The following is a 5,558-nucleotide window of genomic DNA, read 5'->3' as shown; positions in this document are numbered from 1 at the left end:
AGGACAAAATTATTAATAACATAATCTTCTTATAATGACAAAAACTCACGACATAAAGTGTTTGCCTTATTATAACAAATCTTTTATAATAAGTAGAACCACATATTTTACTGAAAAACAGACTCTGCCACATTCATCACCTGAATAAGACGGTCATGTCTTCTCTGATTGGCTGATAGATGATGAGCACTACGGCTGAATTATGACTATATCTCATGTATCTGTTTACGTCATTCCCGCCATGATTTTTCATGACAAACTTATTCACAGGTGATTTTAATTAAATGTTTTATTTAATGGAAACACCACAATTGCGAAATTATCGGGGGTTCAGTGTTAGCAGAATATAGACAAATATTTCCCCATATTTGTAATGGAAACTCAGCTACTGCTTGGTTCTGGACCAGAGTAGAACCAGAAGACCTGAGAGGACTGAAAGGTTGATACAACAGCAGCAGCAGATATTTAATGTATTTTGGTGCAAAGCCATTCAGTTATTTATAAAGTAGCAGAAGTATTTTAAAGTCTATGAGCTACAGGAAGTGTAAGGATTTTAAAACTGGGGTGCAGAGGGTTCTTAGTTTCCTCTACTTTCTAAAAGTTCCAGCCAAATCTTTTTAATTTCTACTAGTAGGTCAGGAAGAGATGAAGCAGTGATCAGAAAGTTGCTTAACATCAGTTTAGTGTGTTTTCATATTTTGGAAGTTCATTGGAGATGTTTGCGCTGTTAAAATCTCCAAAAACAAAGATTAGACAGGATGGGTGTTTTTCCTTTATGTTGTCCTGAAGAAACCTCTTTTCCTCGCCTCCTGAGATGTTCCTCATGGAAACTGTTTGGAAAAGAAGAGAGTCAAGAAGAACAACCTGTTGCATCGTCCACCCTGTAGGTTAATAAAGGAAGTTAGCACTTCCTATATGAATCTTCCTCATGCGATGTGAGAAATGGCGCAGATTCTCACTCTTCTTTTTCATCTGTTTCTAATCAACACACTTCAGATTCAAGGTAAAAGCTGTTTTTTTTTTCTGTTTGGGTTTTACATTTTAAAGTTTTGAGCATTTTCTTTTCGTTCTAAATTAATCCTGTTACTGATCTGGTATATCGCTGTAAACGTGTCGATCTCATGAAACAAAAGCAGGAAGGAAGAATGTTCAGTTTAGCAAGGTAAGAAATATTAAAAGTTTTAAAATGTTAAGCTTTTGTTCACTTTTATTCTCACTGAAACTCTTCCATGTTCACTAATTCACAAACTACAGAAATTAAACTTAAATTACGAAACCTTTGCTTTAGATCTGTAGAAATTACTAACCTTTTATCAAATCAGCTGATCTTCTTTTAACTCATTATCATTATCATTATCATCACTCTGTTTTGCTAATTCTGTTCAATGCCTTATTTTATTTATTAATTTTTCTTTGAACAATCTCTTACTGTGTGTTAGTTCTGGTTTGGTCAGATTAGATTGTGAAGTAAGTTTGACATGTTTGTTCTGTCAAATGATGGAGAAAAATGACAGAAATTAATACTATGAGGAAAATATGCAAAACGGTATTCAGATACAAAACATTCTCTGTGTCTGTTTATATAATATTTTACATTTGCTTTATTTTTCCAAAAAGCCCAGTTTGTTTTCCAACCTTTGATTTAAGCGTATTTATTCACAGGGTAAACAAGGTATCAAGAAATAAGACGATTGTTTTTTAATGCTGGTGCCACATTTATCACCACCTCTAAAAACTCAGATAAAATAAAAATATCTGAAGCAAAAACAAAACAGAAACTAATAAACATGTAAAGCAATAGGTGTAGAAATTAAGAAAAATGTTTAAAAAGAATAGCAGATATACATTCTACAAAGTGTTCTTGTTGCATCCAAAAACAGCATAAAAAGTTTACATTAATGTATATTTGTGCAAAAACAGAATATTTAGAAAACATAGAATCCTGTAGAAAGAAGAGCAGGAAACCAAACATCGTACTGGGTTTGTTGGTAGCAGTGAAAAGTCTAACAGCTGCTGGGAGGAACGACGTTTCAGGGACATACAGGCAATATTTATTTATAAAACTATCACACTGACATCATATTTATATTTAGTGTATTAATAAGCTCATTTTAGATGAACAATATAGACATTTTACTAAAACACCTCAGTCTCTTCTGTCTAATGTACTTGACAACTTTGTACAGATCTCAGTTTAGTTTTTATTTATTTTGTTTTCTGTTTTTCAGGTTCCTCTGCAGTGACTGATGTGTTTGTAAAAACTGGAGATGATCTGATTCTTAATCTCACAGAAGCTGAAATTCCATCAAATTCTCGCATTTGGACATGGAGATACAAAGATGATGTACTGGTAGAGTTTACACGTGGCTCCCAACCAGATGTTGTTAACAGTCGCTCTGGAAAAGTTGAAGTTTTAGGAAAAAGTTACAGTGTGAAATTAAAGTATCTTCAGAAGTCACACAGTGGTATTTATACTGCAAAGGTAATATCGCCTAAAGAACAAACACTGACTCAGTGCAACGTTACAGTTCTAGGTAAGTTTTTCTGATATTTATATTTCTGACCTGTGTATGTTAGATAGCAGAATAATTAGCTGCATACTTTGAAATGGATGAAGACGTTAAAACTCCACTTGTGACTTAATGAATAACTTTGTCAGACCTCTGTTTGTTTTTATGGCTTTTATCAGTTTCATCCATATTCATGAACACAACACATTGTTTTTTTATAATTATGTTGATCTTTGAATTACATTTTCTGTTGGATTCTGACCTCTCCATCTTAATTTTTCTAATCCTCTAAAGCTTCTCAAATTAACTTTCTCCCTCAGATCCAGTGACTCCAGTTGACCTCACCTTTACCTGTGCGTCCAGCTCCTCCTCCTCCTTCTATAACCTGACGCTGACCTGCAGGACAGACGACTCTTCCATCAGCATCACTATGAGATGTGAGGATCAAACCTGCAACCAAGAAGGAGGAGAGAGAAGATCAGTCACCAAATCTGGTTCTTCTCTTCATATCTATCAGTTGAAAGAATCAGTCATCTGTATCCATAGCAACCAGGTCAGCAGGAATGAATCCAAAGTAAACATTGAGAATCGCTGCATTGAACTTGGTGAGACTGCATGACAAGAAAAGAACATTTTGTTTTTAACCCATTGTTAAAACTGATAAAGATGTTTGTTGTTTGTTCACTTATTATAAAGCAAATCAGTATGTTTAATGCTTTATTGATTAAATTAGAGAAGATGTTTTTTTAAAAAACATATAAATGAAGCTTTTGTCATTATGTCTAATTTAATGTAATGTTAACATTCACATATTTTTGTTGTCTTTTTTTAGCTGAAAAAAGAGCCACTGCAATTAACGTCACAAGAATAATCCTGGCTGCATTACTGGTTGTGGTTTTTACCTTAACTGTCGTTATAAGAAAATGTAAGTCTTAGTTTATTTATTTATTTCTATAATATAACAATAACCTCGATTCCAGCTTAAAACAGAAGAAGAAAGCAAGTTCCTAATTTGTTTTTTGCAACTTTCGTCTAATTTCCAACAATAAATTATTTACTGATCCTAAAAAAAAAAACGAGACATTTATGCTTTTTAAAAGGGATTGCAATTTGAAAATAATTTCTATACCTGCCTTTAAATGAGCTGAAACACTATTGCATTAAACAATTGTTTATAACACATAAGTTGATTTTTAATTAGTTAGAGAAAAACATAATCAGCTGATGTTAGGTTGAATTTTTTGAAGAGTTTTCTGAATCTGCAGAGCTTCATCCATGCTCTGTCAGCTTCCCTAACTCTTTTATTGGTTGCTAAGTTTTGCAGAAAAATAAAATAAAATTGAGATTTACTTCTCTATTATTGCTGCTTTAGTTCACAAAGCTGACACAAAGCTGATGATTTTATTTATTTTTCAAAAATGCATTTTCTATATTTTTATTTCGTTTTTCAAGATTTCAGTTTTAAAACTGATTATTTTTTATTCATCAACCAAAGAATAAATTATGTTTTCCTGTTTGTTTTAGAAACAGTCAAGACAAAAAGAGAAAATCTGTATTATTAAACATGAATAGTTTAATCAATCCATAAAAACAATTACATTTTTCTTTGTCTACAAGGTAAAAGGAAAACCAAACCAGAGGAAGTGATGTACGAGTTTCCAGAGGTGAGCAGCAAAGTTACGATAAGCTGGACAGTTTGAAGGTTTAAACTAACTAATGTATATTTTTTGTCCAAGTAAAGTTTATAATTAACTCTGCAAGAAAACCAAACTTTCCAAATTCCTTGTTTAGAAATTCTGCACAAAGACTCATTAGGTTCATCAGTCTGTCTCACTTATTTATTTTATTTTAACATCAGTGAATATCTCTTTCTGTCTGGTCATCATGATTCTGCTTCTTTCTGTTGTTCTGCTTCCTGCTGCAAACTTATTATTTTACATGTTGCATGAGCTCTAATAATTACTAACACGTAAAGGGAAGTATGTATAAATACTGACATGTTTAAACTTCTTTTCATGCAGTGACACCAGGGGAACCAGACAAACTGAATCCTGCAGCAGATTCTGCAGACGCCTCATTCTGACCCATGAAGTTTCTAATGTTGGAGAGACTGGAAACACCTTCGAACAAACGGAGGAAACCTGTTCACCATCTCATAAATATAAATATGATGCTTTAACAAAACTGTAAATATGCTTGGTGAGAAAGAAGATGCATTATGTCCAAGTTAAAATATGTAACAAGTTTGCACGCCATGAATGTTTAACATGTTTTCAAAGTGACATCTACTGGATTAGTGGAAAAAGAACTGAGAAAATAAAGTGATCCACATACCCAACAAAATATTTATTTTTGTTTTAATGTCTTTTTATGTTTTCTATTCTTATCCATCCTTTTTGTTGTGGAAAAAACAATGTAAAAACAATGTAAATACAGTAAAAAGTTGTTGAAAGTTCTAATTTTTCATGTATTATTGTGTCATTTGTTCAAGGAAATTGCGGTCTTTAAATCATCTTCTGGGATCGATTGGTAGTGCCTCCACCTCCCCATATTCGCGCTCTTTTCATGCTTCACTTCCTGTTCTTACCATGCTGAGTTCAAACGGACAGCGAGGAATCCTGAAGAAATAGGAGGGAAATTTTAAAATAATCGCCGCTGGAAAACGGAATAAGGTATACATTTATACCTTTAGGTATGTTTCGTAATAAGAAAGATAATTTTTTATTCAATCATTTTTTTATTTGTTTATATTCAAACTTAAGCGAGATATATTCATGTAGAATAGACTTCCTTCAAACTTCATGGAGAAATATGCAGTAGTAACTTGACTCCGTTTAATGACTACCTATCTTTCTGAAACCAAAACTTTGAATATGAACGTACTATACCCATGAACTTTTAGTTTTATCACTAACCCTGTTTACTGAAACGGTCTCCGGGCTCACATAGATAAAACTTTAACACAACAGTTGTGTACTTAAATATTATTATCACAGAGATTCTTGAGAAGAGGGATAAAACAGGTGCTATGGATAAAGCACAAAATTT

At 32.7% G+C, this 5,558-nt stretch overlaps 1 protein-coding gene across 3 annotated transcripts in view; it reads left to right on the top strand.

The window, feature by feature from the left end:
• Nucleotides 1-55: 55 nt before the first annotated feature.
• The window catches only part of LOC103148600 (uncharacterized), a 53,700-nt gene continuing 48,197 nt past the window's right edge, over nt 56-5,558 (top strand). For 2 of the 3 annotated variants that reach the window (XR_477369.2, XR_001664128.1), the window contains exons 1-6: nt 56-1,162; nt 2,229-2,534; nt 2,831-3,115; nt 3,343-3,435; nt 4,128-4,174; nt 4,532-5,182. The gene's annotated coding sequence lies outside the window, so the exon portion shown is untranslated. The remainder of the gene's footprint in view (nt 1,163-2,228; nt 2,535-2,830; nt 3,116-3,342; nt 3,436-4,127; nt 4,175-4,531; nt 5,183-5,558) is intronic. The other variant, XM_016679315.1, reaches the window with a different exon arrangement.

Source organism: Poecilia formosa, unplaced genomic scaffold (assembly GCF_000485575.1).
Source record: "Poecilia formosa unplaced genomic scaffold, Poecilia_formosa-5.1.2 Scaffold208, whole genome shotgun sequence".
Taxonomy (NCBI): Eukaryota; Metazoa; Chordata; class Actinopteri; order Cyprinodontiformes; family Poeciliidae; genus Poecilia; species Poecilia formosa.
Note: the sequence above shows the minus strand (reverse complement) of the source record. Positions and strands in the feature narration are given on the sequence as shown.